Source organism: Rana temporaria, chromosome 3, assembly GCF_905171775.1.
Source record: "Rana temporaria chromosome 3, aRanTem1.1, whole genome shotgun sequence".
NCBI classification, from domain to species: Eukaryota; Metazoa; Chordata; class Amphibia; order Anura; family Ranidae; genus Rana; species Rana temporaria.
The window spans coordinates 435,964,788-435,990,825 of NC_053491.1; the positions used below are offsets into that span (position 1 = coordinate 435,964,788).

Below are 26,038 nucleotides of genomic sequence, written 5' to 3' on the forward strand. Positions count from 1 at the left end.
GGGAGTTAATGGAGTTGACAGAGCTGTAACAGGCACTCATCAAGAGTGCCTAACTCTACCCGTCATTTCTGCCCAGCTTCTCCATTCATAAAAGCCAATACTACTGCTTCTAATGAAACAGGATCTATGAATGGAGGGGGTGGACCGATCAATTATCCTCCTGTTCTCCATTCATAGATTGTGTTTCATTCATGGAAGCTACAGAGGCACTGGAAGTGACGTTGGTGAGCTTGTCGCTCGTGGGTTTTTGAACTTACTGATACGTGAGTACCTGAATTTTTGCTATATATAATAAAGCACGTTTAAAAAACATGCTACGCTATCCGGAATCCCCTTCCTCTCCCCTATGAATCTTTGATATACATTTACTGCGGGAGTGATAGCGTTGCTGTGGGAGTGACAGCTTTGCTGCGTTTGGTCGTAAAGGAGCAGGCTTCTGCCACTACACTGAAAGTGTATGAATAGGAGTTTGATTACCATCAGGACACACAGAGGAAATACCCGTGATCTTTACATACACGTTGTTACCCTACAGCTGTGAGGTAGAAAGCCACCTATTAATGTAATGTGCCGAACGGAAGAGGAGAAATCACTCTGCAACTCAATTAGAATTTTTATGCACAGAAGCGCCGCCCCCTCTCGCTCCTGCACTGCCACTGAAAACAATACATGGATTCATGCATTGCATGAATCTATGTATTGTCGCCGGCGCCGCTGCCGCCCACAATTCAGATGGCCGGCCCCCTGGTGAGCGCCGGCCATCTGAATAACGGCAGCTGGTTGGCTGTGGAAGTGTCTATCAGAGCCAGTGGCTCTGATAGGCTTTCTGATTGCAGCTTGTGGGCTGTAATCGGCTTCCAAATAGTTAACCAGGGGATGCATTAACACTGACACGCATCTCAGCCAATCAGGTCTGGTTACCGATAACCTGATTGGCTGAAGCGTCATCGAGGGCGGGAGAAGACATCGAGGGATTGTGGAGGAGGGTGGCTGACCAAGAAAGGTAAGTACCGGGCGGGGGGGTAATCTGGTGGTATTTTGGGGCAATCTGGCGGCATTTTACGGGGGCAAACTGGCGGCAATTGATGGGCACAGTGGCGACAATGGCATAGCACAGTGGCTGCATTTGGCATGGCACAGTGGCGACAATTGATGGGCACAGTGGCGATAATGGCATGGCACAGTGGCAACAATTGATGGCACAGTGGCGACAATTGATGGCACAGTGGCTGCATTTGGCATGGCACAGTGGCGACAATTGATGGCACAGTGGCTGCGTTTGATGGGCACAGTGAGGCTGCAATTGATGTTTTTGTTTTTTTTCGTTTGTTTGCGCCCCCCCAAAAATTTTGAGCACCAGCCGCCAACCTCCCAGTGCTTTGCGGCAGTTATAGAGCCTATTTATCTAGTAAGATAGGGTATCAGAATTGGCGGCTTTTTCTTGTAAAGAGCCATACTTAGTTATTCATAAGCACAAGGTGGTGTTGCATCCTCACCCTACCTTTCTGCCTAAGGTAGTGTCAGGTTTTCATCTGAATCATAGAAAAAACAAATGCAGCGCCTTCTAAGCGTAGCAAGCTCGTTTATTAGTGGTAATATATGTAAAAAGCTATAAAAAGCCTACTCACAGACATGAATGAATATGGGCAAGGTGGTTGTAAACAATCATCCGCATAGTGTAGCCGGTGTGCGTACGGTGTCCTAATGCAGGCAGCGTGTTGATGTTGTTCTCTGAAAGGCAGCAGCTACAGGGGCCAAGACGCTCTCGGAACCTTCGCGCTGGTATCGGGTATCCACTGCGGACTGCACGTGACGTCACTTCCGGATGCGGGAGGTGCACGCGTTCAAGACTTTCGAGTCTCTTCCTCAGGCTGGGCTGTGGCCATTTTACTGAAGACCAGTATATGTAGTGGTGATACATAGGCCCGCCCCACATATAATCTAGCTAGATCGTATTTTACAACACCATAACAGGGCACATCTATGGCCACAAGAGGGCCTGCTTTTGCAATAACAACATTAATTGACAATACTATGCAGATAAATAATAAGAAAACAACAATTGACATGATATTGAGATGATATTAAAATAACTTCAAATAGATATAATTTAACTAAATAACGGAGTATTGTTATAATGGCCCTTAAGGGAACCTATGCTGGAAATACATTTTTAAGGTCTGACACAAATAAACCAATTAGAGATTAAAAGTTAATAATCTTCCATGGTAACAAACAATCATTAAAAACTGCAATAACGCCTTGGGTAATAACATAACCATCTAAGCTTATGATTAAAATGAACATGTATATAAAAATGTAAAAAATTGGAATATACTAATATATATATTTATTTATATATATTCCCTGTTTTATTTTGTATTTATACTATATACCAGAAGGAATTGATGATGTTGACGACGTCACCATTAGAATTTTTTCACATCAAGGGGATGTATCAGTAAGAAATCTCGTTGCCTTACATGTCCCTTTGTCAATCATAGACAAAAACAATTTACGTCCAAAGGCAAGACATACCTGATACCTGAATTTTTTAATTGTGGCTCTGAGTTTGTTATTTATTGTCTAAAGTGCCCTTGTGGACTTCTCTATGTAGGGCGTACCATACGGGCCCTGCGTAAGCGATTTGGGGAACACAGAAATACTGTAGAAAAAGGCCTTGATAATTACAGTGTAGCCCGCCACTTCAAGGAGCACCATGGACAATCTCCAGTGGGACTCCGTGTATGGGTCCTTGAAGCAATATCCAAGCTTCTCCCCTCAGCTGAGCGCTATAAGCGGTTATGCGAGAGGGAGAATTATTGGATATTTACTCTTGACAGTCTCTCACCTGGTGGACTTAACGAGGGCATAGAGATAAATATTCTATTATAAACAAGATATTCTCCCTCGGTTTACCATCTCGGCCAATCTTTTATTAAACACGTATGTGTATGTGTATACATGGGTGTGTATATATGTTCAATATACGTCTTTATACTTGCTATATATACATATTTTATAATATTATACATTTTTAATGTATATTCACGCATTTCAATATAATATGGAACATATATAGATTTTTAGCAATATATATATATTTCTTGAAACATTAATTTTATAACTACCAATTTTACATTACCCTATTTATGGGACATATTAATCCCTGTTTTAGACTAATAATCTAATGGTGACGTCGTCAACATCATCAATTCCTTCTGGTATATAGTATAAATACAAAATAAAACAGGGAATATATATAAATAAATATATATATATTAGTATATTCCAATTTTTTACATTTTTATATACATGTTCATTTTAATCATAAGCTTAGATGGTTATGTTATTACCCAAGGCGTTATTGCAGTTTTTAATGATTGTTTGTTACCATGGAAGATTATTAACTTTTAATCTCTAATTGGTTTATTTGTGTCAGACCTTAAAAATGTATTTCCAGCATAGGTTCCCTTAAGGGCCATTATAACAATACTCCGTTATTTAGTTAAATTATATCTATTTGAAGTTATTTTAATATCATCTCAATATCATGTCAATTGTTGTTTTCTTATTATTTATCTGCATAGTATTGTCAATTAATGTTGTTATTGCAAAAGCAGGCCCTCTTGTGGCCATAGATGTGCCCTGTTATGGTGTTGTAAAATACGATCTAGCTAGATTATATGTGGGGCGGGCCTATGTATCACCACTACATATACTGGTCTTCAGTAAAATGGCCACAGCCCAGCCTGAGGAAGAGACTCGAAAGTCTTGAACGCGTGCACCTCCCGCATCCGGAAGTGACGTCACGTGCAGTCCGCAGTGGATACCCGATACCAGCGCGAAGGTTCCGAGAGCGTCTTGGCCCCTGTAGCTGCTGCCTTTCAGAGAACAACATCGCCACGCTGCCTGCATTAGGACACCGTACGCACACCGGCTACACTATGCGGATGATTGTTTACAACCACCTTGCCCATATTCATTCATGTCTGTGAGTAGGCTTTTTATAGCTTTTTACATATATTACCACTAATAAACGAGCTTGCTACGCTTAGAAGGCGCTGCATTTGTTTTTTCTCTGCTTCTATACAGATCACTTCATCTGTCAGCTGGCAGCCATCTAAAGCAAGGCAATAGTAAAGTAGTTATACAGTGCCATGGACAATTGATGGACTTTAATATCCAATTTATAGCACTGGTTTCTTTTGGACTTTAATCCCAGTTTCATTTCATTCATTTTTAATCTTCATTTTTATTTTTATTTTTATTTACATTTTTATATTTATTTTTATTTTTTACATTATATTCATTTTTATATTTTTTATTTTTATTTTTATTTTTATTTTTCAGCTTAAATTTAGTTTATTTTACATTTTGACCCTTATTCCCATTTCAACTAATACTAGCCTTTTGTGAACCTTAGACATCTACAGGGAGTGCGCTTGAATATCATGTTTTGTTTCATCTGAATCATGTTGCCCTGCCTTACTTTTTTCCAGAACCTCGTTCTGCGGAAGAAAAATAGTTATACTCTCTCGATGTAGTGAGAACAGCTATCTGCAAGCAACAACGCAGATACGGAAAACTGATGTTTTGTTTGTGCTGCCAGATGGCCCCAAGAAAGGGCAGGCAGCATTGAAATCAACTATTTCAAAATTAATTTGTCAGGTTATTATTCAGGCTTATGGCTTGAAAATTAGAGTTAAAGCGCACTCTACCAGGACAGTCAGTGCTTCTTGGGCAGTGCATCACCAGGCTATGACTCAGATTTGCAAGGCCGCGACTTGGTCGTCAGTGCATACATTCACTAAATTCTATCAGGTGGATGTAAGATGGCAAGAGGATGCCGCCTTTGGGCGCAGTGTGCTGCAGGCAGCAGTATAGGTACTCGCGTCTGATGGCGGCCTGCTTTTGATTTGTTTCTCCCTCCCCTCACAAGGAATTGCTTTGGGATATCCCACATAGTAATTACTATGGCTGCTCTGTGTCCCGTGATGTACGATAAAGAGTCGCATTTCTATCCCAGCAGTTTCACTTTTTCTAACTAGTTTCTTCCACACACTGTGACTGCACAGGCAGGGCCGCCATCAGGAATTATAGGGCCCCTTACACAGCTTCAGGCATGGGCCCTCCTGGAGCAGAAAACTGGGGGGGGGGGTGCTGCCGCCTGAGATTGAGAAGCGGCGGGGGGGCAAAAAAAGAAGAAATAAAGGAAAATATATATAATAAAAGGGGGTAGCCATCAGGGGCCCTGGGGACCTCTAATAAAAAGAAAAAAAGAAATATAAATATGTAAAAAAAAAAAAATAAACATTTATAAAAAAAAAAGGGGGGGGGTTGCCATCCAGAGCCCTGGGGACCTCTGGGCCCTTTAATAAAAAATAAATATATAAACAAAGCCCTTTAATAATAAAAATAATAATAATAATAATAATAATAATAATAATAATAAATTGGCCCTTTAATAAAAAATTAAATAAAAATATATTAAAAAAATATATATTTTTTTATAAAAAATGAATAAAAAAAGGGGGGTTGCCATCCGGGGCCCTGGGGTCCTCCGGGCCCCTGGGGACCTCTGGACCTTTAAAAAAAAAAAATAAGAAAAATTGGCCCTTTAATAAAAAATAAAATAAAAATATATTAAAAAAAAAAATAAAAAAAAGGGGGGTTGCCATCCGGGGCCTTGGGGTCCTCTGGGCCCCTGGGGACCTCTAAAAAAATAAATAAAATTGGCCCTTTAATAAAAAATAAAATAAAAATATTTAAAAAAATATATATATATTTTTTTATAAAAAATAAAATAAAAATATTTAAAAAAATATATATATATTTTTTTATAAAAAATAAATAAAAAAAGGGGGGTTGCCATCTGGGGCCCCTGGTAACCTCCGGACCCCTTACAGGTGTACTGCCTGTACCCCCCTGATGGCAGCCCTGTGCACAGGGAAAGTCAACCCAGCTGTACTCCCTATCACCATGCTTTTCTTCTACTATCAGCATGCTCCTAGCACTGCAGCATGCCTGACTGGAATATTGTGCTGCTTCTTCCACCCCTTTTCTGTGGTCTGCTGTACTGACAATGAAAGAGATTTAAACCAGATAAAAGTCGGTTATTTACACTGCTTGCATATTAAAAATCTATTTAATGATTTATTAGTAATTATCAATCTGAATTAAAGCTGAGGTTCGGCCGATTTTTTTTTAATAGTCAGCAGCTACAAATACGGCAGCTGCTGACTTAAAAAAAAAGGACACTTACCTGTCCAGCGCGCCCGCGATGTCAACAGCCGAGGCTGAGCAATCGTTTGGTCCTCGGCTGCTTCTGCCGCCACTCTCTGATGGCTTCACTGCCCGATTCCCTACTGCGCATGCGCGAGGATCGCGGCAAGCCGTCACTGGTCCCCGCTCTCTACTGGGAACAGTGTTTCCCAGAAGACAGCGGGGGGGGTTACATCACAGGCTGGATTCCCCGCGGGAAGTGGTGCAAATACCTGTCTCAGACAGGTATCTGCACCCCTCCCCCCTGAAAGGTGCCAAATGTGTCACCGGAGGGGGGGAAGGGATCCAAAAAGCGGAGGTTCACTTCTTGTGTGAACCTCCGTTTTAATTTGTCTTTTATAGCTGCCTGGAGTACAGCTTTAAATACACTCAATCTGCTTACATCTTTTACATTTAACTGCTTCACAACCGCCAACCACTAGGGTGACCACATTTCCAAACTGCCAATCAGGGACACAGGGAAACCCCCCCCCCCTTCCTAAAAAAATAAAAAATGTTATACCTTTTTTTGTGACCCCATAGATTTCACTGGTTCATCCTGGTACCTGTAGTTCTTCATTGGTTGGGGGGGGGGGGGTCACATCTTCAGCTCTGAGGGGTTCATGGCATCATCCCGGTATAACCCCCGAAAGCAGAGGACGCATATGTGCGTACACTCGGCGGCAAGGGGTTAAAAAACCCACCGTAAACAAGGCATTTCCCTGTTCTGCCTTGTGACAGGACACTGATCACTGTCATCAGGAGCAGTGATCACTGTTGTGTCACTCGTAGCCCAGCCCCCACACAGTTAGAATCACTCCCTAGGACACACCTAACCCCTTCCTCGCCCCCCTGCTGATTAACCCCTTTACTGCCAGTGTCATTTACACAGTAATCAGTGCATTTTTTTAGCACTGATTGCTATATAAATGACAATGGTCCCAAAATAGTGTTAAAAAGTGTCCGACATAATGTCACAGTCATGTTAAATTCGCAGATCGCCGCCATTACTAATAAAATAAATGAATCATAAAAATGCCATAAAACTATTCCCTATTTTGTAGACGCTATAACTTTTGCGCAAACCAATTAATAAACGCTGTTTGCAATTTTGTTTACCAAAAATATGTAGAAGAATACATATCGGCCTAAACTGAGAAAAAATTAGATTTTTTTTATATATTTCTTTGTGGATATTTACTATAGCAAAAAGTAAAAAATATTGCCTTTTTAAAAAAAATTCACTCTTTTTCTGTTTATAGCGCAAAAAATACAAACCGCAGAGGTGATCAAAATACCACCAAAAGAAAGCTCTATTTGTGGGGAAAAAAAGGACGTAAATTCTGTTTCGGTACAACGTCACTGGACCGCGCAATTGTCAGTTAAAGTGACGCAGTGCCGTACCGCAAAAAGTGCTCTGGTCAGGAAGGGGGTAAATTCTTCCGGGAAACAAGAAGGGGAAGATGGCCGCTCCAGGTAGGCGCACCACGCAATCAATGTCCTCTCAAAAACAGATGGGTGCCGGCAATGCACAAAGCAAAACTTGAAGAGGAAGGTATGGACAGCCGCACACCAATAAGCCTAAAAAAGTGGCCTTTATTGATGAAAAGGCACAATAAAAACAGCAGACAGTGGGGTAATACTGACGCGTTTCACATTGGAGTACAATGCTAAGTCATAGCTAGAAACAAAGTGAAATAAATTTCAAATATATATGTCGCTCTAGAAACATTGTGCGGTCCGCCCCCCCTGTGATTGGCCGTCGCTAACTATGAAGACGGCCAACACCTGGGCCGAACAAATGAAACACACCCATCAAAAAGAAACAATACAAATCAAATCAGACAATGGTGAACATTAAAAAAATCAAGTAAAGAATCAGTAAGAATGAAACTAAGATAAAATCTGGTGAACCTAATATGTATACATAAAATGAATAGAAGTATAAGACAAACCAAAAGTATCGATTATAACACAGATGTGGGAAGGGGGTAAATCCTTCCGGGGCTGAAGTGGTTAAAGTAACGCAGTGTTGTATCACCAAAAATGGCCTGGTCATGAAGTGGGGGTAAACCTTCCGTGGCTGAAGTGGTTAAAGTAACGCAGTGCCGTATCACAAAAAAAGGCCTGGTCATGAAGTGGGGGTAAAGTGGTTAATCTATATGAAAAATGCAGGTCCTTCATCTTTCCCAATACATTGAAGGAATACAAGTTATATTCCTGTATGCAGAGAAAGGGCTGGCTCAGGGATTATCTATAATAGCTTCCCATTCCCATCCTTCAATCCTAAATAAACACAGAGACGGCGTCTACAACTCCCACTTGAAGAACACATCCCCCGCAGGCTGAGCATCAGGCAAGACACAGCGACCGATCCTTCCGCTGGTAAGGGGTTTACTTCTTTATTCTGTTTTTATTTCATTTTGCCCACCTTTCTGTACACATACTCTTTTGCTGGAAGGATTATATAGAACTTTCCATTTATTTTATTTCTTTTTCTCACACTTTTTCTGCTTTCTTCAGAGCATTGAACCATAAGAGAGAGAGCTGGAGCTAAGCACTGAGCCACCGACTAGTCTTTAGTGTGAGATTAAAGTGTATGTATAAGCTAAACTGTTATTTCATTTTCAGTAGCCTATCGTAGGATTGGAACCCCTGTCAAGTTTTTTTTTTTTTTTTTTTTTTTTTTTTTTTTTATTGCTGTCTGTTTCCCTACTGGGGACAGCTGTCACACAGATATAAAAAGATTGTAAAATAAAAAAAAAATTATAAAAAAATAAGACAAAAAATAGTTATAAAAATATTAAGCATACACAGTTAGAAAATCCCCAAAATAAAAGTAAATATACCGCACTATCTCTAAAAATAAAAAAATTGCAGCAGCCAACACAGCAAAATAGATCAAAAATGCAATATAAAAACTGGGAAAAGTGTAGCGCTAGAGTATGACAAAATATCTAATGACAAATATCAAAAAATTAAATGATAATCATCACCATGGGCCAGATTCAGAAAGATCAGCGGATCTTTCTGCTGGCATAACGTAACTCATTTACGTTACGCCGCCGCAAGTTTTTCAGGCAAGTGCTGTATTCACAAAGCACTTGCCTGTAAAGTTGCGGCGGCGTAGCGTAAACTACCCGGCGGAATTCAAATTCGACGGGTAGGGGACGTGTATCATTTAAATGATGCGCGTCCCCGCGCCGAACGAACTGCGCATGCGCGGGAACGACGGCCATACTTAACATTGGCTGCGCCTCATAGACCCAGGGGTAACTATACGCCGGAAAAAGCCGAACGCAAACGACGTAAAAAAAAAGCACCGGGTGGTCGTTCATTTCTGAATCGGCGTAACTCTTCATTTGCATATTCCTCGCGTATACAAACGGAAGCGCCACCCAGCGTGAGAGCCTAAGATCCGACGGTGTAAGTCACTTACACCTGTCGGATCTTAGGGAGATCTATGCGGAACCTGATTCTATGAATCAGGCGCATAGATCCGACCGGCAGAACTCAGAGATACGACGGCGTATCAGGAGATACACCGTCGTATCTCTTTGTGAATCTGGCCCCATATGTGTACACCATAGTGAAGAAAACTCATTCAAAGACTACATATATAAACAAAGTCCATATAAAGTCTAATTATTAAGTGATTAAACCCTTTCTAGTAATGACCACTAGAAAGCAAAATGTGAAAGAAAGTCCAATAATAAAAAGTCTGATTAATGAGTGAGTGAACACATTCTAATAGTGAGTACTTAAAGCGGGAGTTCACCCGAAAAACAATTTTTAACATTAGATTGAGGCTCATTTTGTGAAGCAGAATCGGGTGTTTTTATCTTAAATCGAAGCAGTACTTACCGTTTTAGAGACCGATCTTCTCCGCCGCTTCCGGGTATGGTCTTCGGGACTGGGCGTTCCAATTTGATTGACAGGCTTCCGACGGTCGCATACATCGCGCCACAAGTAGCCGAAAGAAGCCGAACGTCGGTGCGGCTCTATACGGCGCCTGCGCACCGACGTTCGGCTACTTTCGGAAAATCGTGACGCGCTGTATGCGACCGTCGGAAGCCTGTCAATCAAATAGGAACGCCCAGTCCCACAGCCCATACCTGGAAGCGGCGGAGAAGATCGCTCTCTAAAACGGTAAGTACTGCTTCTATTTAAAAAAAAAACACCCGATTCTGCTTCACAAAATGAGCATCAATCTAATGTTAAAAATTAAGTTTTCGGGTGAACCTCCAAAATTTGATAGGAGATCCACCACCATATGTCATTAAGGCTTACCGGAAAGATTGAACCCAGATGAGCATATACCCACTAGGTCAATCAAACTTAATGAAACCAAAAAAATATACGTATGTGTAGCGCTAAAATTAATAAATGAATATCAAAATACCAAAAAATGTGTATAGTAAAAAATAAAACACATATAACATTAATAAATGTTAGACACAAATTGTGAAACATGTGAGATTCCTCTGTAGCGAGGGGTGACAACAGTGCCAACTGGCACGTGAACTGATGCACCTAAGGTGGTATCAAACATAAAAACAAAGTCCAACAAAAACTCCTAAGTGTGATGATCCGAGGTATGTAGCAAAGTTCATCAACATCCACAAGTCATTCAAGTGAAAAGGTGAATAAATAGAAAAAGCGTGACTCCTTTAACGTGACAATCCCATCACCGGAAAAAGTGCAGGCTTACCGGAACTTGTTGACCACTGGTGGCATATGCCAAAAGAGGTCAGTCAAGGCTTTATATGACGGTTGTCAAACAGCAATCCTTGGCAGGAAGCGTAGGTCCAACTGGTGGGTAGGTCCTTATATGGAATAGGTCCCCAGGAGTAAGCCGGAAGCTATACTGATGTTGGTATCCCAAAACCAATTGGCTCAGTGTGTTAGTGGTGCCCCAAACAATCAGCAATCACAGACAGCACATCACCTATCCAAGATGGCGCTGCAGTTTGCACTCCAAGCCTCTATATGAAACAGGAACTTAATGAGAGTCGATACACCATGGGAGGGTGTACAGGAGCCTCGAATACTGGGAGATCTCGATAGAACCTAAGGCTCGTAAGTCTAGGGTTGCCACCTCATCCCTTTAAAAAGGAACACATCTGAATTACACAGGTTCTGTGGCTGATTAAGGTGGTAATTAAACTCACTTGGTGCCTTATCTGCATTAAATTAGCCTCAGAACCTGTGTAATTTCAGATGTGTTCCTTTTTAAAGGGATGAGGTGGCAACCCTACGTAAGTCCAAGAGACTCAGGCCTCGTACACACGACCGAGGAACTCGTCGGAAAAGACACATCGTTTTCCTCGACGAGTTCCTTGTTAGGCTTGTCAAGGAACTCGACAAGCTTGCTTTGCGTACACACTGTCAAGACAAAATCTCCTCGTTCTCAAACGCGGTGACGTACAACTCATACAACGGCAGGGGAAGTTCGATTCCACTGGCACAACCCTTGGGGCTGCTTTTGCTAATCTCATGTTACTGCGTGTTAAGTAAAAGTTTGGTGAGAGACGATTTGCACTTTTCAGTCTGTTACAGCGTGACAAATGTGCTTTCTCCATTACGAACGCTACTTTTACCGAAGGTGCGCACCCGTCTTATACTTTATTCTGAGCATGCGCGGGTTTCTTAGCATACACACGCTCGAGTTTCTCTTCGAAAACCAGCCCGACGAGGAACGCGACGAGGAAAAAGAGAACTTGTTCTCTTTTTTCCTCGTCCAGTTCCTCAACAGTTTCCTCGATGAAAAACGTACACATGACCGTTTTCCTCGGCAAAAAAGATCTCCCACCAAGTTTCTTGATGGATTCTATCGAGGAAAACGGTCGTGTGTATGAGGCCTCAGACAGGAAATCCAATAGTATTAAAGACACAGCAAAGGAGGGCTCCCAATCATGTGTCATGTGTTATGGCATCCAACCAATAGGATATGTAAAAGAAGAAAAGTAGGGGCGCACATAGCTTAATTCTGTAAGATATCTCAAAGCATTTATTTAAAAGAAGAAAACAACTCACATTTGCAGTGATATAAAAGCACTCATAAAATCAGGGTAACAGTGACATCAGTAGTCCTACCAGACGCATTTCGTTCAAAAGAACATCATCTGGGGTACTAATCCACTGTTACAAGTACCCTTAAATACATAAAAGAACCCCCATAGACAAAGCATGGCTCCAATGGGAAGACTGCAATTGTGACTCACCACTATCAGGCACTGATGTTGGATGAGAAGGCCTAGCTTGCAGTCTCCACTCTAATTCACCCCAAAGGTGTTCTATCGTGTTGAGGTCAGGACTCATGTCTTTATGGATCCTGCTTTGTGCACTGGTGCGCAGTCATGTTGGAAAAGGAAGGGGCCTTCCCCAAACTGTACCCACAAAGTTGGGAGCATGAAATTGTCCAAAATGTCTTGATATGCTGAAACTTTTGGAATGAATTAGAACACCAGGCCTTTTCGTCCAACATCAGTGCCTGACCTCACAAATGCGCTTCTGGAAAAATGGGCAAACATTCCCATAGAAGAATTGAAGCTGTATAGCTGCAAAGGGTGGGTCAACTCAATATTGAACCCTACGGACTAAGGCGAGGATGCCATTAAAGTTCATGTGTGTGTAAAAAGGTAGGTGTCCCAATACTTTTGGTAATATAGTGTATGTACACTGTAACTCTTTCATTCAAGAAAAGTTTTCTATCCTTCTCTTTCAAATTTTCTCTGCAATGTGGTAGAAAGTGAGCGTCGATTTGACCCCACTGACAATTAAACTATCAAACAAATGTTACTAAAACAAAATGTTTAGAATACAATTGTACTAGTGTATGACCAGCTTAACACTTATCACCAGAACAAGAGGGTGAGGGGGTATTTTCCATTAGGGCCACCTGTTCAGCTGACCAATTTTTAAGTTTAAAGCGGAGGTTCACACAAAAAGTGAACCTCCGCTTTTTGGATCCCTCCCCCCCTCCGGTGTCACATTTGGCACCTTTCAGGGGGGAGGGCGGTGCAGATACCAATTCCGGGTCTGATCCCTGTGGGGAATCCAGGCTGTGACGTCCCCCCACTGTCTTTCTGTGAAACACTGTTCCCAGGAGGGATAGCGGGGGCGCGATCCTCGTGCATGCGCAGTAAGGAATCAGGCAGTGAAGCCATCAGGCTTCACTTCCTGATTCCCTCACAGAGGATGGCACTGGACAGGTAGGTGTCCTTTTTTTAAAAGTCAGCAAATGCCGTATTTGTAGCTACTGACTTAAAAAAAAAAAAAACACCCGAAAGAAACTTTCTTCCTTACTTTCCTTTTGTGTCTCTAAGACAGGAAGTGAGGGTAAATGTCCCCAATGGGACACAAAGAGCAGAAGCATAACGTGAACAGGTGTGAGGGGGCCTGCCTGACACATACAGGTGTGAGGGGGCCTGACACATACAGCTGTGAGGAGGGGGGCCTGACCTATACAGGTGTGAGGAGGGGGGCCCGACATATACAGGTGTGAGGAGGGGGGCACGACATATACAGGTGTGAGGAGGGGGGCACGACATATACAGGTGTGAGGAGGGGGCCCGACATATACAGGTGTGAGGAGGGGGCCCCACATATACAGGTGTGAGGAGGGGGCCGACATATACAGGTGTGAGGAGGGGGGCACGACATATACAGGTGTGAGGAGGGGGGCCCCACATATACAGGTGTGAGGGGGGGGCCAACATATACAGGTGTGAGGAGTGGGGCCCAACATATACATGTGTGAGGAGGGGAGCTCGACATATACAGGTGTGAGGAGTGGGGCCCAACATATACAGGTGTGAGGAGGGGGGGCCTGACATATACAGGTGTGAGGAGTGGGGCCCAACATATACATGTGTGAGGAGGGGGGCCCCACATATACAGGTGTGAGGAGGGGAGCTCGACATATACAGGTGTGAGGAGGGGGGCTGACATATACAGGTGTGAGGAGGGGGGCCCAACATATACAGGTGTGAGGAGGGGAGCTCGACATATACAGGTGTGAGGAGGGGGGCCCGAAATATACAGGTGTGAGGAGGGGGGCCTGACATATACAGGTGTGAGGAGGGGAGCTCGAAATATACAGGTGTGAGGAGGGGAGCTCGACATATACAGGTGTGAGGAGGGGGGCTGACATATACAGGTGTGAGGAGAGGAGCTGATGCATACAGGTGTAAGGAGGGGGACTCGGTGTGTACAGGTGTGAGGGAGGCTGACATATATGCAGATGTGAGGGGGGTATTCGGTGGTATGGCCCAAGGGTAGGCCCTGGGGATTGTTGGTGATCAGGTTCAGGGGGGGGGGGGGGGGAGAGAGGCAGGCCTAGGACTAAAGCTGTGTAAGGGGCCCAAAAATTTCTGATGGCTGCCCTGGCCAATGGTTAAAGTTACTTCAGTGTGCTAGGCCCACAAGTGGATTTTTTGGGCTAGTCTACTGCCTACCTGGCACTCATGGTAAGGACGGGCTTATTAGGTCACTGTGCAGGTGTGCTCACAGTATTATTGTGACTGGCACTGGTCGTTGTTATGTTGGAAAGTCAGTAAAGCTGCGGCCTTGTCCCTTCCAACTTCCAGTCTCCATGTCATTCTTGGCCAAGATTACATAATATGTATGGTTATGGCTTTAGGCCTATGCCTCTCCTCAGTCACAGGGCAAGATGATCTGCAGGGAGACCACAGGAAATACTGGTCCTCGTCCATTGTCTGATTTTTTTGGCTCAGCTTCTTCAGTTTAATTCCTCTTTAAACTGATAATCCAGCTATTCATTTTTATAAAAGTAAATATCTCTTCACTGGGCTTGTGCAGTAATCAGGAGAAACAGTCCAGGTTCTCGCTACTTGTCTAAGCACAGGCGGCTCTTACATACAACGCATATATCTATCTATTTGTGATTGGCGTTATACATCCCAGAGTGGCAAAGAGTTCATTTTCTTTACTGTATTCAGGTTCATTTAGGAAAAGATAGCTGTTCTAAGTTCCTTCACCCCACCATATAAACACTTGTGACCCCTGTGGTCTTGCACCAGATTATGGCTCCTTTCCCAGGCCTGCATCCTGTCACCTTATCTGTCTGCTGTCACTCTTCCTCCGTCTTCCCTTTGCTCATTATAATAGCTTATTATTATTATAAGTTTTATTATTATTTAATGCAATCCTGTTGCATGAGAGCTTCAAAGGCCAAGGATTTGTATTTACCTGATGTTTAGGTTACAAACAGCATCCTGTATCAATGGCAATAGGCCACAACTTACCACAACTTACAAAGAATAAGACCTTTGACTTGAGGGACTAGTAGTTGATACAGAGAGGCTCCTCCTAGTTCCACCAGATGAACGGAATGGTGAGAGAGTGAAGAAGAGGTGAGTATGTGGTGCTGGAAAGGGGGATTACAGTGAACCTGTTGCTTTTCTTTGCGTGGACCAAGAAGATGATCACTTTATAGTAGATGTAAACCCCCTAACTGAATGCCACATCACTGTGTATCATAGACAGCTCTATTTTCCCCCCAACATTTTTACTCCTTTCTTGCATCTCCCAGGCTGTTGACCTCCTTTGCAGCCATTTTCTTTCAGAATATGCTCCAACAACGGCTAAACATCATTTCTCAGGGCAGGTTTCCTGATGGTGACGTCAGTGGCCTATGCCTGGGTTATGAGTTTTGAAATTACGACTTTTAGTCTATATCATTTTATAGCCTCTGTGTGACAGGGTGAAAACCAATGGCAGCTGGTGCTCATTATTTTTTGGGGGGAAGGCAGCTATCCCCCACCCCACCCATGTAAGAGACAGATGGGAAGGGGGCGATCAGAGGCCTCCTGATCTTAGGTGGCAGATTGGAGAGGATCCAGGGCAGGGCTGCTGCTCCTCACTCCAGGGCGGTTACTTCCCCTCCTGGCCAAACAGGAAGTGGGTGGGGACCTGATTGTCCGGGAGTCAAAAGACGCATTGGTTTAGAGGGGCGGCGCCTCTGCGCCACATATGGATGGGCCGCCACTGGTCACAGCAAAGGGGCACTACTGGGAAATAGGGATATTGCGTTGTCACTCTAACAAGACATTCCTGAACAAGGATCTGCATAACAGGATCAACAGGAATTATTGTAATAAAAGTTGCAGAATATATTAGTATATACTGTGTGTGTATATATATATATATATATATATATATATATATATATATATTAGAAACAGGACGCCCTTGGTGATCAAACCATTTTTTCCGCAGATGAGAATGCACTTCACTCAGATTATAACAGTAATATCCAGTGTTGATAGTGGCACCACAGGGTAGAAAATCCACATGAATGATGCCACGTTTGTCACAGAAAATACTTGGCATCACTTTATCTGCAGGCACAGTTGTTTGAAAAACATTTGGTAGTAGTGAGTCCACATGCTTTTACTGCTTTGGTGCTCGCTTTGATTCTAGAGTGAAATGATGTGCCTAGGTTTCTTCACATGTATGCATGATGTGATCCAGAGACCCTGAAACTGAGCTGCAGCAGGGTGGCCAAGACCATACAGGGGTTTAACAGGACAGGTTCCACTCAGAATAGGTCGCACCGTGGTTGACCAAAGAAGTTGAGTGCCCGTGCTCAGCGTCATTTCCTCCAAGATGACCACTGCCTTGCTAAAGAAGCTGAGGGTAAAGGTGATGGACTGGCCAAGCATGTCTCCAGACCTAAACCCTATTGAGCATCTGTGGGTCATCCTCAAATGGAAGGTGGAGGAGCGCAAGGTCTCTAACATCCACCAGCTCCATGATGTCATCATGGAGGAGTGGAAGAGGACTCCAGTGGCAACCTGTGAAGCTCTGGTGAACTCCATGCCCAAGAGGGTTAAGGCAGTGCTAGAATATTATGGTGGTCACACAAAATATTAACACTTTGGGCCCAATTTGGACATTTTCACTTAGGGGTGTACTCACTTTTGTTGCCAGCGGTTTAGACATTAATGGTGTTGAGTTATTTTGAGGGGACAGCAAATTTACACTGTTAAGCCCCATGTACACGGGACGCTGCTAAACGTACGTTCAGAGGCAGTTGGGCGCTTTTTTCAACTGCCCCTGAACTCATTCAATGTTATCCTATGTGACCATGTCTCATTTATTGCCATTTTTAGGCAGTTGCGTTTAACAGCGTTTCTTTGAAAGCCAAATGCGACTAAACGCAGCTTAACGCGGTAACCCGTGTTTAGCAGTGTTTTCGTTTATAAGTGTTTTTCGTTTTTGGCCATTTAAAAAATATATATATTTTTTTAATTCAAATGCTTCTAAATGCAAACGCAGCATGTAAACACTGCAAAACGAACGTTTTAAACGTGGGTTACTATCTGTCAAGTTTAATCACTTAGGAGCAGTTGAAAAAGTGTCCTGTGTACATAGAGCCTTATACAAGCTGTACACTCAATACTTTACATTGTAGCAAAGTGTAATTTCTTCTGTGTTGTCACATGAAAAGATTGAGGGGTGTACTCACTTTCGTGAGATTCTGTGTGTGTGTGTGTGTGTGTATATATATATATATATATATATATATAATTATTGACAATAACGATAAAATATTGACAATGACTTTTGAACTGACATTACCATTTTTTATTGATTGGATTTACTTGCACTTTAAGCCATTGGTTGTTTATTTTGTATAGAGTGTTCTGGGGAATATACAAGGGGTTTGCAAGCTTTTACTGTTGTCTGTAGTGAAAATATATCTAGTAATGCATAGTGATATGTAACCTATTGAACTGTGACCACTAGAGCTTCCTGTGACTTCTCTGATAGCAAAAGAGCTGAAGGAGTTTAAAGGATTTGTTAATCCAAAAGTATAAATCACTGTCAGCCCCTCGATTATAGGCAGGCATAGCATACAGTATAATGCCGCGTACACACCGTCGTTTTTTGTGATGGAAAAAAAACTTAATTTTTTAGCATGAAAAAAAACGACGTTGCCTACAAACCATCGTTTTTTCAAAATGCTCTAGCAAAGCGCGGTTACGTTCAGCACGTACAGCGGCACTCTGTTCCATTCAAGCTCGCGTCATAACCTGCTTCTGAGCATGCGCGGGTTTAAAAACGTCGTTTTAGCCTACACACGGTCATTTTTTATGACACAGAAAACAACGTTTTGAAAAACGACATAAAAAATTGGAGCATGCTCCAATTTTTTTTTCGTTTTTCAGAAGACATAAAACAACGTTTTCCACACACACGGTCATTTTAAATGATGCTTTTTAAAATGTCGTTTTTTTTCATCACAAAAAACGACCGTGAGTACGCGGCATTAGTCTTTTATAAAAATGAGGCATGTAAATACCTTTTTAGAACAATTTTCTGTACAGTCACGTGACTGTATAGCTCCGATACATGGCTGGAGGGGCTGAGGCCTCCCTTTGATGTCAGCCGGGCAGGTCACATGGCCGCTGAGCCCCTTCTGTAGTAGTCCTGGAGACCGGCCGTGAGTCACGTGACCGGCCTAAAGAGCTTTTCTAAAAAGTATTTACATGCCTAGTTTTTATAAAAGACTTTTACGGTGTGCTCTTCCTACCTATAATAGATGGTCTGGCAGTGACCATTTATAATTTTTTATTTCTACTAATAGCGGCAGGGGAACAAAGAGCTGACAGGCAGGGAGGAGAGCACAGAGGAGTGCTGCAGATGACGGAGGGACGTACGCTGACCATGGTGGTCAGGGCTCAGAAGCCATGATTATATAGTACATGACATCTTTTTTTTAAATAACAAACATGTTATACTTACCTCCACTGTGCAGCTCGTTTTGCACAGAGTGGCCCCTCGGCGGCTGTCTCGTCCCCTCCTCGCAAAAGCTTTCTACCTTCATGCGAGCAAGCTCGCATGGTGGAAAGCTTTTGCGAGCGCGCTCCCGTGATACAGCGGTGGCCATAGCCGCCGACTGTATCACTCGGCCCCGCCCCCCGGCGTGCCGCGTCATCCGCTGTGATTGACAGTAGCGCCAGCCAATGGCTGCGCTGCTATCAATCCGCCCAGCCTAGCCAATCAATGGCCAGGCTGGGAACCGAACAGGATGACAAGCACGCGCCCGGGACTTTCGAGGGGTGAGGTAAGTAAAACGGGGGCTCGGGGGGGGCTCACTTTCAACATCCAAGTGAAAGATCAAACACCAACATGTCAGAAAAAAAATATTCAAAATTCAAAAACAGAATTACTGATTAGGAAAAATAATCACCTCCTTGTGTCAGTATTTTGTTGAACCACCTTTTGCTTTAATTCCAGCCTTTAGTCTGTTGGGATATGTCTCTACTAACTTTCTACATCTAGACTTTTCAATATTTGCCCACTCTTCTTTGCAGAATTGCTCAAGTTCAGTAAAATTTGATGGTGACCATTTGTGGACTGCAGTCATTAAGCCATTCCACAGATTTTCAATGGGGTTTAGGTCTGGGCTCTGACTAGGCCATGCAAGGACATTCACCTTTTTCTCCTAATTTTTTCACCTCATTTTTGCTGTGTGCTTTGGGTCATTGTCATATTGGAAGGTAAACCTTCTTCCCATTGACAACTTTCTGGCAGAGGGAAGCAGATTTGATGGTATTTTGCCCCATCCATTTTCCGTGCTCCAGTCCCTGATTGGCCCATATTTCCCCCCAATCCAATAACGAGATTGGGCGTTGGAGAATAGGAGACCATTTTTTCATATAACCATGTGTAAAGTCTGTCAGGGGAGGCGTATCATGTAAAATCTTATATATGGATGAAATATGTTTGGACTCATAGGGACCAACACATGAGGCCCCGTACACATGACCGGATCTATCCACTGGGATTGATCCGCGGATCAGTTCCAGCGGACAAATCCGGTCGTCTGTACGGCCTAGCGGATATTTATCCACGGAGATTCGTCCTGCCGGTCCGTTTCAAGTGGATAGAATTTTCTTAGCATGCTAAGAAATCTATCCGCTTGAAACGGGACCAGCGGATTGATCCGGTGGTCTGTACAGACTCACCGGATCAACCCGTCCGCTCCCCTCCCTCGCATGCATCGTAATGATTCGACGCATGCGTGGAAGTACTTACCTTCCAGCGTCGCGCACGTCGCCGCGTCATCGTCGCGGCGACGGCGCGACACGTCACCGCGGAGGAATTCCGCACGGATTTTGATCCGATGGTGTGTACACGCCATCGGATCCAAATCCGGAGGAGGAATCTCCGCTGGAAACGGTCCAGCGGACCGTTTCCAGCGGAGATCCGGTCGTGTGTACGAGGCCTAAGAGTTCAAAATCCGTGGGCCTCTCCAACGAGAGCGAGGGGAAGGTAGAAAGAAAAAAATGTTTACAGATTTTTTTTTTATATCAAGTATCCTCTTTAAATTAAACCCATATAGAGAAATATGGTAGCTGCCTTTGCTGATCTCTTTTGGAAAATACTAGTTCCCTGGCTGTTTCTGGCCTCAATGTTTTTTGAGTCACTGACCCAGAAAAAACATGCAGAAAATTGGGTCAAATTGAAGGTTGGTCTTCCCTTCTGATCTGCGGGGTTTATAAGAAACTCAGAAAGCACTGTAGCCAATGGATGAGCAAGACAACGAATTTCCTTTAACTTCTTCAGACCCGGGCCATTGTAAAAAGACGGCCACAAGGTGGCTCTACAATGCCGGGAGGCCGTCTTTTTATGGCCTCGGATGACGATGCGCGTGCCTGGCGGCCGCGACGTCCGCCAGGTACCCGGGATCAGCAGTGACAGAGCAGGGACGTGGATCTCTGTGTGTAAACACAGAGATCCACGTCCTGTCAGGGAGAGGAGACGGATGCTGTGTCCCTTGTACATAGGGACACTGATCGATCACCTCCCTCAGTCAGTCCCCTCCCCCCACAGTAAGAATCACTCCCAGGGTACACATTTAACCCCTTTCTCGCCCCCTAGTGTTAACCCCTTCCCTGCCAGTCACATTTATACAGTAATCAATGCATATTTATAGCACCGTTCGCTGTATAAATGTGAATGGTCCCAAAAATGTGTCAAAAGTGTCGATGCGTCCGCCACAATATCGCAGTCCTGACAAAAATCGCAGATAACCGCCATTACAAAAAAAAAAAATTCAGAATTCTTTCCCATATTTTGTAGCCGCTATAACTTTTGCGCAAACCAATCACTTTACACTTATTGCGATTTTTTTTTTTACCAAAAATCTGTAGAAGACGTATTGGCCTAAACTGAGAATTTTTTTTTTTTTTTTAATTGGGATATTTATTATAGAAAAAAGTAAAAAATATTGGGCCGGATTCAGAAAGAGATACGACGGCGTATCTCCTGATTTTGCGTAAGTCGTTGCGTAAGTCGTTCGCGAATACGGCTGGACGTAATTTCCGTTCACGTCGAAAGCAATGACGTCCTTGCGACGTCATTTAGAGCAATGCACACTGGGATATTTTACGGACGGCGCATGCACCGTTTTAAATAATACGTCAAAAACACGGGGTCAAGTTAGACTTAAATAATACACGCCCCCAACATCCCCATTTGAATTGCGCGGCCTTACGCCGCAACACTTACGTTACGCCGCCGTAACTAAGGGCGCAAGTTCGTTCTGAATAAAGAACTTGCGCCCAAAGTTAGAGCGGCGTAACGCATCGGAGATACGTTACGCGGGCCGGACAGATACGCTCAGGTATCTGAATACGGCCCATTGTGTTTTTTTTCAAAATTGTCGCTCTATTTTTGTTTAAACAGCGCAAAAAATAAAAACCGCAGAGGTGATCAAATACCACCAAAAGAAAGCTATTTGTGGGAAAAAAGGGACATCAATTTTGTTTGGGAGCCAAGTCGCATGACCGCGCAATTGTCAGTTAAAACTACGCAGTGGCGAAAGATGAAATTTCGCCTGGGCTGGAAGGGGGTATATTAATGATAATGTCAAAATAAATAACATAAAACTAAATAATAATAATAATAAAACAGATAATAAAATAAAAATAAATTAATGACTAAATAAATACATAAATAAAATAAAAACGAGAAAACCTACTAAGGACAATTTTGTCCAGTAGATTTACTCTAACAAATTGAAGCCAAACTCCAGCTAACACTTTTTTTTAGTAAATTACAGCTTTTTTTTCTTTTGGGATTAAGGTTTCACATAAATAAATAAACGCTGGCCATTGTAAACACACTTGTAGTGATAAATAGTTTGTCCCATCCCTCAAGCAGCACAGTCTGTTCAAAAATAACAGATTTAGTGACAGAATCACCAGGTGAAAATAAAGTGTGGGGAGTAAACAGAGGAAGATCTGTGCTGTGGTCTGTGCCTGGCATTTGTAAGGACATAGTCTGCGAGGACGAGAGAGAAAGATGGAGTTACGGAGAGAGCTGCTGTGCCTTGAGGAGACCTGTAACTGTGTGTTACGGTGTTACCACCTCAGAGAGGACCTGATCGCGAGGATCTGACCGTGAGGGGCCGATCGTGCAAAATGAGGCTTCGGGGACAACTGCAGGCTGGACCTGATCTATTGTGCTGATAATCAATGTGCTGATTATCAGCACAGACCCCCCCCCCCTCTGACAGGGAGAGCTGCTGATCAGCTCTCCCTGTCAGCGCAAACCGAGGAATGACGTTTATCTGCACTTCCTGGTTCACGTGATGGTCAGCTGTGATTGGTCACAGCTGATCAGGAACTATAAACATGATGCAGTGGGTCAGAGTGACACACAGCACCATTGATCGCCGGGCTGTGCGCCCCTGCTGGATGTCATATGACGCCCAGTCAGGATAACAGAACCACTGCCCGGCCATCATTCTGCTATAGGCCGGGCAGGAAGTGGTTAACATCGTTAAAGTGGAGCTTCACTCTCTCAATCATCATAGACTATTTTTAATTCTTATGCTGCTAGCACTAGTAAATAGATAGGAAAGTATATCATATTTGTGTGTTTCAAACTTTTTTTTGCATTTCTTCTGTTACTTCCTGGTTGCCATGCCTAGGCAAATTATGTCATACACCCCAGCAGACTTCGGGAGGGGGGAGAGGGTCCTCAGTTCAGCCTATGCCTGAGCTAAGAGCAGATGGATTCCAGGAAGTAAATGCTACATTAATCATCTGCCCTTACTCAAGATGGCCACTGCCAGAAATGCCAGGGGGGGGGGGGGGGTTGGGTTCAAAAATTCTCAGCTAATTAAAGCATGGAGTCATGGATGGTTGGGGAGTTTGATTTGAATATAAAAAATGTACTAAATAGCATTTTTGGCTTTGTGGTGTTCAGATGCAGTGCAGTTCCACTTTAAAAAAACAGCACCCCATTATACAGGAATTAAATACTGAAAGTCGTTCATAAGCCCAATCTTGACTGGTTTTAGGAATGTCACCACTATTCTAGGGAGACAACATCCAGACAGAGATTTCAATGGATTTTGTCTGCAGCTGAGCCTTGGTAACCACACACCAGACCTGCCAAGGCCTGAACTTCGAGGTTTTGGCTTCATTTTAGTTTGTCAGCAGAAAATCTTACTTCTACTTCCTTTCTTTCCACTTTACTTGTTTTGGAGTATTTGGAACTGACAAGTGTGCTGCTGGAGCGGTAAATCAGCACGGCCAGGCTCATTTAAAATTCCTTTTTTGAAAGACGTACTTTGATCAAAGATGCAACATAACATAGAGCAGTCCCCGCTATAGGGTAACATTTTCCCGCTGAGCCGCTGAATTACTGGTACTTGTACACGGTATTGACGTGTAACTTTATTGGCAGAAACAGAAAGATATTTTTGGTAAAGTGAACCTTTTCTAACAGAAACATTGAAGCTGGACTCCTCCTGAACACGCTATTTGCTTGGCTATTATGCTGATCCTCTGGCTTCAGTATACTTTGAATCACTGCCTCAAATCAAGTATGCAAGTAAGGCCCCTTTTACATTGGTGAAGTCCGCCAGGGGATCCGCCCGTTCAGTAGGGGATCTCTACGCTGATCCCCACTGAGCAGGCGGATGACAGGTCCGTGTCCGCTCCACATCAGCAGAGGGGACAGGGGCACAGACCACTGTCCTCTATGGGCTGTTGAATGGAAATGGACCACCTGTCCTTTTCTATTCGACTGTCATCAGATCCAGCTGATGGAAAACAAATCCCCATCAGTGTGTATTTAGCAGACAGGATCGGCTCAGATGTCGGGAGATGTCATCGGACACATGTTTCTTAACCGACCAGAGCTGTGGGGGTTGTGTTATGTGCAGGAGGTACAGAGATGTAGGGGGCTGTGTAATATAAAGCGGTCCAGAGGTGCAGGTGCTGTGTAATGTAAAGGTGTCCAGAGGTGCAGAAGGCTGTGTAATGTAAAGGGATCCAGAGGTGCAGGTACTGTGTAATGTAAAGGGGTCCAGAGGTGCAGGGTGCTGTGTAATGTAAAGGGGTCCAGAGATGCAGGGGGCTGTGTAATGTAAAGGGGTCCAGGGGTGCAGGGGGCTGTGTAATGTAAAGGGGTTCAGAGTGCTGTGTAATGTAAAGGAGTCCAGAAGTGCAGGGGGCTGTGTAATGTAAAGGGGTCCAGAGGTGCAGGGGGCTGTGTAATGTAAAGGGGTTCAGAGTGCTGTGTAATGTAAAGGGGTCCAGAGATGCAGGGTGCTGTGTAATGTAAAGGGGTCCAGAGGTGCAGGGGGCTGTGTAATGTAAAGGGGTTCAGAGTGCTGTGTAATGTAAAGGGGTCCGGAGATGCAGGGTGCTGTGTAATGTAAAGGGGTCCAGAGGTGCAGGTGCTGTGTAATGTAAAGGAGTCCAGATGTGCAGAGGGCTGTGTAATGTAAAGAGGTCCAGAGGTGCAGGGGGCTGTGTAATGTTAAGGGGTTCAGAGTGCTGTGTAATGTAAAGGGGTCCAGAGATGCAGGGTGCTGTGTAATGTAAAGGGGTCCAGAGGTGCAGGTGCTGTGTAATGTAAAGGAGTCCAGAGGTGAAGGGTGCTGTGTAATGTAAAGAAGTCCAGAGGTGCAGGGTGCTGTGTAATGTAAAGGGGTCCAGAGATGCAGGGTGCTGTGTAATGTAAAGAAGTCCAGAGGTGCAGGGTGCTGTGTAATGTAAAGGGGTCCAGAGATGCAGGGTGCTGTGTAATGTAAAGGGGTCCAGAGGTGCAGGTGCTGTGTAATGTAAAGGAGTCCAGAGGTGAAGGGTGCTGTGTAATGTAAAGAAGTCCAGAGGTGCAGGGTGCTGTGTAATGTAAAGGGGTCCAGAGGTGCAGGGTGCTGTATAATGTAAAGGGGTGATATCAGTTCTTGCTTGACTAAATGTAGCTGATGGCTGTAGACCAGTGGTTCTCAACATGGGGGTCGGGACCCCCTCGGGGGTCAAATGATGATTTGCCAGGGGTCACCAAATCCTGGGCTGTTCCTGAAGCCCGCACTGTTCTCCCAGGAAGGGAGATGATAAGAGGAGGAGGAACAAAGAAAAGGGAGCAAAAGAAAAAAAATAGAGAGCAAGAAAGATAGTTAGAGGGAAAGATGGAGGAAAAAAACAAGGAATTAGGGTAGAGAGAAATGAAAGGGAAAGAAAGGAGAACAAAGAGAAAGAGTGGCATCCTAAAATGTACCATACGGGGTTTTAATACTGTACGTGTGGATGGGACTCAGTGAGCGCTAAATGTCCGTGGGTTAGGGGCGCAAATGACTTATCTTGCCTTGGGTGCTGCCAACCTACGCTACGAAAATAATTTTACTGTTAGGGGTCCCCACAACTTGGGAAACTTAATCAAGGGGTCACGGCACTAGAAGGTTGAGAACCACTGCTGTAGACCAACCAGTGCACAC

The 26,038-nt window shown here is 43.8% G+C and overlaps 1 protein-coding gene across 1 annotated transcript in view; it reads left to right on the forward strand.

Moving 5' to 3' along the window:
- The first annotated feature begins 8,552 nt into the window (after positions 1-8,552).
- Positions 8,553-26,038, forward strand: part of ANGPTL6 (angiopoietin like 6) — a 32,281-nt gene continuing 14,795 nt past the window's right edge. Inside the window, exon 1 of the mRNA XM_040346388.1 lies at positions 8,553-8,649. The gene's annotated coding sequence lies outside the window, so the exon portion shown is untranslated. The remainder of the gene's footprint in view (positions 8,650-26,038) is intronic.